This window comes from Amblyomma mixtum, chromosome 2, assembly GCF_055824585.1.
Source record: "Amblyomma mixtum isolate Tamu chromosome 2, ASM5582458v1, whole genome shotgun sequence".
NCBI lineage: Eukaryota > Metazoa > Arthropoda > Arachnida > Ixodida > Ixodidae > Amblyomma > Amblyomma mixtum.
In genome coordinates, this window is record NC_143013.1 from 273,520,392 (window position 1) to 273,528,488 (window position 8,097).

Sequence of the window (8,097 nt, forward strand, 5' to 3'; positions counted from 1 at the left end):
ATAAATAAAACCGAGTAGGAAATTGGTCGACCTCGGGAATCGAACCCCGGTCTTCGGCGTGCGAGACGAGCATGCTATCCACTCTGCCATTGCAGCGTTTTTTTTTTCTTTATTTCCGAGATTGACATGAAAACAATAAGACCACTTCAGCTACACTTGAGCTGATACGGGTGAAGTTAAAATTTCTTAAGTTTCACTAGATCATCTAGTAGTGTTACCCACTGGGGTGGGTCACGCTGCGCCTGGTAACATTCCCGCAGATAAACAGCACTTTCAACAAAGTTCTCACGTGTACTACGAGTGTTTATATCCGCATGCCTTACTTGCATTCGCGTTTTCCACAAGCTGTGGAGGCCAAGAAGCATTAATAAGTCATAGGGTACCTCTTTGCGATCAACTGGTAGAAATCTGATCCCATAAGGGTGCAGTGGTAGTTCTTTCTTGATGGTTCTCTGCAGGACATCCCAGAAAAGTATGGCGTCCCAGCAGTCTAGGAAAACATGTTCAATTGTTTCCGGCTGCTTACATAACAGGCAATTTGTTGTCCAAGGGACAAAGATTCCTTTTTCATGGAGCCAGGTTTTAACGGGTAGTGTATTAGAGTGAAATTTGAAAAAGAATGTTTTCACTGTCTGCCGCACCGGCATCATTTTCACCCGTTTTAAAATATCCTGCCCTGGGCCTCCACGGTAAGCGGCACGATACAAAGGTGGCGGCAGCATAATATCAACCAGATCCTTATACAGCTTCTTTTTGGGAACGTTATACAGGTATTCTAGTGAAAAACGCACTTCCAACAACCTGAAGGAAAGGACAACCTCACGCAAATATCCGTTTACAGCACCATACATGTTTTCACACGATGACACTATGATTCCGGGGAGCAGCCTTTGCAACCGCATTTGCATAACAGTTCTCAAAAATATGTCATTTTGATCACGAAGGAAAATAAAGCGCGACACCACTTGACGCAAAAACAAATGAACCAGTCCAACGCCACCGCTTTTGACTGAAATAAGTTTGTCCGCCTGGTTTTCTCCCAGGTCGACGCCCAAAGAAAAACTGCAAACACTCGATGGATTTTTTGAATATTGCTGCGCGACGCACAGAGCACATTCATCACGTACCATATCTTAGAAATCAAGAAAACATTGCACACAAAGGCACGTGAAAAGATTGATCAGCTGCCTTCCGTGCCACGCGTCCGCTTTCTCTCTTGCCTTTAACGTCTCCTCGTTCCAGTGTGTGCTGGGATCGCGATAACTTTTTAGGGGCACCCCAAGGTACCGCGTCGGTAAGTCAGTTCATTGCAGTCGAGAAAAAAAATCTGGTGAAATATCCCATTCCCCATGCCAATATCCTGAGCTTTTTCCCCAGTTCATTCCAAACCATCGAGCTGCAATGGCAGAGATGGAACGCAATGACACTCTGCCATTGCAGCTCGATGGTTTGGAATGAACAAAGGCGCGTCTAGTGAATACGGTGTCTTCGCTCGCTCCCATCCTCCTCCCTTCCATTCCGGCAAGGTTTAGGTGTCCACCGAGATATGAGAGACAGATACATTTCCTTTCCTCACAAACCAATTTACCGACGAGCGAGGCGTAGAACCGAATGGGCGATGGTGTTCTATGGACTCCCTGGCAGCGTTCCAAGACGCTGTCGCTTTCCACTCTTGGAGGCGACGCTTAACATCTTAACCACACATCAATGACTACACTTTAGGTCAAAAAAGTGCCCCACTGGATTTTGACGGCTGTCCATGAGATATGTGAGGCAGTTACTGCGTAATTTCCTTTCCTCAAATACAATTTTCATTTTCTTCATTACGGGCCCTCTTTGGTCTTCTTTCACTCCCACTTCCTCCCTTCCTCTACGGCGCGGTTCCGGTGTCCACCGAGATGACAGAGAATTACTGCGCCATTTCCTTTCCTCAATAAGCGTTGCGTTCAAAGGGAAAGGCATCGCGCCGAACGGGTGGTGGCGTTCCGTGGAGTCCCTGGCAGCGCTACAACACGTTGTCGCGTTCCACTCCTAAAGGCGAAGCTTAAGCGTCATTAATTAGTAGTTAATTAGTATTCAGGCATTAATCAGTAATTAACCATTAATTAGTGATTTGTCCTCTTAATTAGCACTCAATTATATGTGACGCCACCAGTGCCACAGGAGAGCGAAAGTGGTGCGGAAAACGCTTTCGCCTCTACGCACTTAAGACAGTCAAAGTGCCCCCTGAATTGTAATCCACTTACGTTGCATGCGGCCTTAGAACATCTCATATATAAAAATATTATTTATTATTATTTATTGTGCCAGGAAGGAAGACACCGTTACTAGGTTAACAAAGCGAAAAGTTAAGCATTCTTGAACGCAAAAAAAAAGTTTTGAATGAACCACTCAACTTGCTGTGCAAAAATGCCTTTGTTATCTTTTAAAAGAGCAAGAGCTTTGACGAGAGGTTTTATGCGCATAATATGAAAAGGTGGATACATGAAATACACAATCCTGCGGTCCTGAAGCAGCCAGTAACATTCTCGCATTGAGCGGCGCTATATAACACAGGCAGAAAACATCAGAAAGCCTCTGCGTTGTACATTCGAGTGCTGTGAATCTTCTGAATAGATTTTTTAGTGTTGTAATGATACTCACTCATCATTAGAGAATACTTAAAAGTAATTTGAACAAAATATATTAGCATGCTGTGCACAAGTGGTTTATGCGTACAAGCAGTTTTATCGATAGAAACTTCAGATTACTTGTCCCTCAGCGGGCACTCTGACATTCCGCAGTCTTCGCAAGGCGTGGCTTCACAGGCTTATCCAAAATTTGTGTTTCTGAACGACCTTCTGCAACGTCACCATCACGCAAGGAATACGAGACCTCAATAAACAAAGCCGTAAAGCTGAACAAGACCGTAAAGGAGAGTTGCCGAAGCTAGCGAACTAAATACGCCCTCACAGCAAAGCTTGTCTCTGTGGTGTGAGCAGTGGGAGACTCTGCTGTCCAGCGACCGCTGTGAAGACCAAGAAGGTCTGGTACAGCGAGCTCAACGGGCGGCAGTGGCCAGCGGAGCCCTGGACTGAGGGCAACCGACCACTGATTAGAGGCGGACGACTTCGACAGAGAAGACTCCTGGGGGTAAAATCAAGGAGAAAACGTCTCTGAAGATGCTCCCAAACCGCAGGAAAAAGGACTAGAGTAAAATAAAGTTTTTCCTTCCTTCCTTTGGTGTCTGCTCTTCAAATTCGCTTATCTCCCATTGACACCGTGTTCTTTAGTGTCTGAAATACTCGAGAGTTAACGACGCTGTCAGTTCGACTTTATTTTTCGCCCGCTGCTCGGCTGTGGTTGTAACTTTATTTGTATCTCCGCAGAAGATAGGCGGCAGGTTGAGGTCAATAGAAGAAGACCTGGACCACACCACACAAAGAAAAACGGCAATAAGGAATGACTGGCGCGAACAACAGCTTCTCTCTCTTTCCGCATGAGTCATGAAAGAAAATTTATGTGCGCTGGATAAAAGAGGGCAGGTCAGAACGCATACCAGAGCGTCGTGCCTGTCCAGTACTCTCCAATAACGCGGAGTGCCTTGAAAACCGCACAATGTCCCGTTCCGGGCGAGCGGAATGCATATTCTTCCAAGCGTGTCCCAATATATAAAACTTGAAGTGCTAATAAACACCAGAAGAGACACGAATGACCCACATCAAAGGAAGACCAGGCGAGCCAAAATATAATCAAGAGAAAAAAAAAAAAGCTACGCAGGATTCCGGTGTTCACGAGTCTCGGTGATTTCAAAGGGGCACATCTCCTTTTGTCGCGTAGGAATAGGAAGAAATGGGGAAATGAATGAAAAACCACTCACCTCTACTCAGCTTTGTTCCTTTTGTTGGGAAAGACTTTGCAGGTTGACCGAACGTATTTGGGGAGGATGAGTGGTCATCCCCCTGCTTGGGCGAAAGCTGAATGCCTTAGCTAGCTGTCTTACAGCTCGACGCAAAAGCCTTGGAGTAAAGCGGAAAGAAGGGAAATTTTCTCTCTCCTAACGTGTACACAAGGTTTCATTCAATTTGGCAGGGACCTTTTTTAACGCTGCAGCAGTTTGCGTCAATTTAAAGTGATAACGGCAGTTTTAAGTTTTTACGATCAGTCTATATCAGTGTGCTTTGTTTTGCATGCATAAGTTTTCTCGCAAGAATACTTGCTCGTTTCTCGACCAGCGTAGAATTCGTCCGATTAGCGTTACTGAGGGGAAACGTCTCCCCGTTTCCTGTTATACATTCAGTTATGGCCTTATCTTGTTTTCATTTCGTCCCGTATTGTTAATATTTGTTCTCTTTATCGTGCACTTCACCTCCTCACTTTAATCCGCTAATATTTAATATTTGGGAGAAGAATTTACAGGCAACTTTTGTGTTAAAACAAAACCGTCTCTTTCCGAGCACATTAACAAAGGGCGCAAAACTTGAGAGCATAGAAACACGGCGAGAACGTTAGTTAAAGCATGCCAGTGCATTGATGCCGGCAAAAGTTCTCGGGCTGACGAATTCTCGAAAAGCCTGAATTTTCTCGCTATGTAGAGGCGCAGAAGAAAGTACGGAGTTCATCCGTCAGTTCGTGCATGCATCCTGACATTGCTCAGAAAATAAATTTTGTTGTAATTTTTTTGTTCTGTAAACTTTTGTGGGCACCTCTACGTTCCAGTTGCAAGCAAGTAACCTCGAAAAGGGCGACGCAAAATGCCAGCAGGCAAAGTTTCGTAGACAACAAACAAAAACCTCGGAGTTGAGTACATCAAACTCTGAGACCCTACCTAGTATGTCGAACACGCTTTGTTTTGAAACGTGCATTAACCTTATAGGAAAAAGGAAAGAGAGATAGCGAGAGAAAACTGCAACAGCCAGGTGTCAAGGACGACAATCATTGCTTAAACATTTTCATTCAGGTGTCTAAAAATAGAGGGGGTTAGGGCGCGGAAGAGGGGGGAGGGGAGTGTACGCCACCACTCCACAGTGTTGAAATTGGGTGTCCCTGTCGCACGCCCGCCAGCTGAGGGGTCGGGAATCGGAGTTACGTGAAGCACGATGCTTGAGTGGCCTTGGACAATTGGACTATCAGAACGCAGAAGTCAGATGTGGGACAGGGCCCGCGCCGTGGCCAAAGCCAACGTGACCGAGGTACTGCAATTGTTGGTGGCGGGCCAAAGCTAGAACACGTCGGTTGGACATAGTCCCAGGCGCCGTCTTTTCAATGGGCCCATCACGTATCCAATTAGGGCGTGAGTGGCTACGCGGTGGCCGGCATTCGGCCTTGGAAGGATAGGACCTCTTACTTTTACGGCTGACAAAACAGTCATTACGAATGGAGAGAAAAAATACATTGACTACAAATGAAGTTGCCTCGAAAACACCACTTAATAGCACTGCTCGACTGACGTTCGGTGAGGCAGTTCGTTAGCCGCTTCGCCGACGCTCTGGCGTGAAAAGCAGTGTAGCTCTAGCGGGTCGTACGTGCGGGAGTGTAGACTTTGCTCGGTCGTAGTTTTTCGCCGCAATGTAGGTACGTGCATGAGCAATGCAATTTCGCCGATACCAGGTGCAGTCGCTTGATCTTGACACAAGTCATAGTCCACTTCATGTTCCAAACTTTATTTCTTCCCTTGATGGTTTTCTATGTCTCTGAAAGACTCCGGAGGGATCCATCTAAAAATAAAATACGATAAATGAGACTTAGTCATTCTGGCGTCCACACAGCACTGTGTTTGAAATCACGGTAACGTTTGCCGATGCTACTAAACTTCGCCGCTGAGCGAGTCATTTCATATTTTAGTGCTAGTTCGTCTATGTCTATCATTGAAAAAATTTATCAAATTGAAACCAATTTCAGACGAAATAAAAATAACAGAAAATAGCGTGCTATCGTGAAAAAAAAAAACGTAAATGACCCTCTCTCAGAGTTCTAAACCGTGCCACATGCAGTGCCGATTGCGGTTCACAAAGGCCAGACAGAAATAATGTAAGGAGCCACCAAAAAAGGCCGCTCGCTTCGGATACGTAAAAACTTCATCACGTCTTGTATGATTTTACAACGCAATGAATAAAAAATAAAGAACGCATTTCAGTATCACAGGAGCGAGTAACTCTGTGCGATTTACATCCCCAAGAGCAGCGCGGGATTAGAAAATACGAGAAACGAAGGGCAGTACAAAAATGCAAAATCTTGCAGTTTGTTTTATGACCCAGCAAGTAAACAAATAATAAAACCAGCAAACCCTTACCGTTTAAGTATGCCATATGGTGCGCTTTGATGGTGATGAGACTCTTTAATGCTGGTAGCTTTAATGGCACCAACATCTGTGGCGCTATAGCAAGCTTCGAAAAAAGCAACATGGCCCAAATCGCGCCATTTTTTAAGAGGCGCAACCCAGGGAGGCGTGCACCCTGGATTTCGTTGCCCTGGCAACTCTGCTGCTTTTACCTTCTTCGTGTGAGGCGCGTTTTGCGCGGAGGCTATCTACGTGTGCGGTCGTTCGGAGGCGCGGTAACGACCCGAATTGACTCCGGAAATGGCTGCTAGAGGATCATTTGAACGGTCGAAGGAGTTATCTCCAGCTGCACGGGCGTCCGCTCTTTTCGGCCCCCGAACGCGCCACAATACACCTCGGCCCCCGCCTTTTTGCGTGCCCAAGGAAGATGAAACGATATACATAGACTTATTGATGGCAGTTACACACAGCGTGGACGTCGCCTACCCGTCCCTTTCTCTTCTCCATGGTCACAGCACTCGTGGTCCTCTACGCAAGGCAGCCGTCAGATTTGATGGTGGAAGCAGGAGCCTTAGAGAGATAGAGAGAGAGAGAGAGAGTTAAAGAGGAAGAGGGAAGGCAGGGATGTTAGCCAGAAGGATGTTCCGCTGGGCTGCCCTGCACTTGGGAAGAGGGACGTTGGCACTGAAAAGGGAACGAGAGAAGGAGCAAGGGGAGCAGTCAAAAGTCTTCCCTCAAGCCAGTCACTCCCATAAGCTGAACAGAGCCTTGTAGGCCTTGAGGGCAGTCGATTGCTGTGTCCACGGTCCAAGGGCCTTATCCTCTGTGAAAGAGCGAAGATCGAGGCGGTCCAGAGAACAACGCAGAGTACTATCGCGCTCAATATGAGTTGCAACGCGCGGTCATCGACCGGGACTCATTCCGTGGTGTGCCTCGTCGAAACAGTCGCTCGGAATTCTGGGAGAAACTGCTGTTGCAGGAAACAACAGCACCCCCGCTCAGGAAAAAGTTTCTCCCCGAATTGCGAGTGACTGTTTGGAGGAGGCACACCACGGAACGAGCCCCGGTCGTTGACCGCGCGTTGCAACTCATATTGAGCGCGATAGTACGTCTTTCGGTCGCCAAAGCAAGGCACTCACACAGAAGGTGTGTAATTGACTCTTCGCAGCCGCATTCCTCTAAAGTTACAACTGCTGCTTTCCTCGCCTAACACTTCGCCGCCGGCGTTCATTTTCTCGATCCTAACCGGTTTTTGCGGTCACCTGTACATTAATTTTTCTTTCGCCTTCTCGGTGAGTTCTACACGCTGCGTAGCGCTGCATAGCTATACGCTGCGTAGCTATTCGCACGCATGACGCACGTAAGGACGTGATTCTCCGCTGTGCACGCGCCACGCCCTGTATATTACAGTGCCGTGGGGCGTGGGAATGGAAAGTAAACGGTAATGCGTGGAAAAGTGGTATCACAAGCAGTGGCTTTCAACTCCACACGATTCGAGGTGCTTTATCGGGCAGATTTGCTTTTTGTTCCCCCGCATTGTTGTGCTGGATGATAAAAGTACATGGACTCCATAGCCAGTTATCTAATTCTACTGGCTCCTGTCTTCATTTGTCATCGACATGTGCATATGTCGCAAAAGATAAACGCGCAATAGGCCTCTGCTCTTGGGGAATAAAATCAGCACTCTAGCCATGTGTACCATGAGCTACACTGTCTCACCTGAGCATAAACCGCAACATCCGACATTCTGCCCATCCCCTCCTGCCTTATCGCCTGGAACAGGCAGCTTGGCCGGTATCGCCAGGGTTTCTCCACTGAAGTAGGGGTCTCGATTCCTG

The 8,097-nt window shown here is 47.0% G+C and overlaps 1 long non-coding RNA gene across 1 annotated transcript; it reads right to left on the reverse strand.

The window, feature by feature from the left end:
* Nucleotides 1-5,626: 5,626 nt before the first annotated feature.
* LOC149364040 (uncharacterized) lies at nt 5,627-8,097 on the reverse strand. The gene is made up of 2 exons (XR_016288595.1): nt 7,979-8,097; nt 5,627-5,696 (listed from the first exon to the last, which is right to left on the reverse strand). It is a non-coding gene; the product is annotated as an uncharacterized LOC149364040 (long non-coding RNA).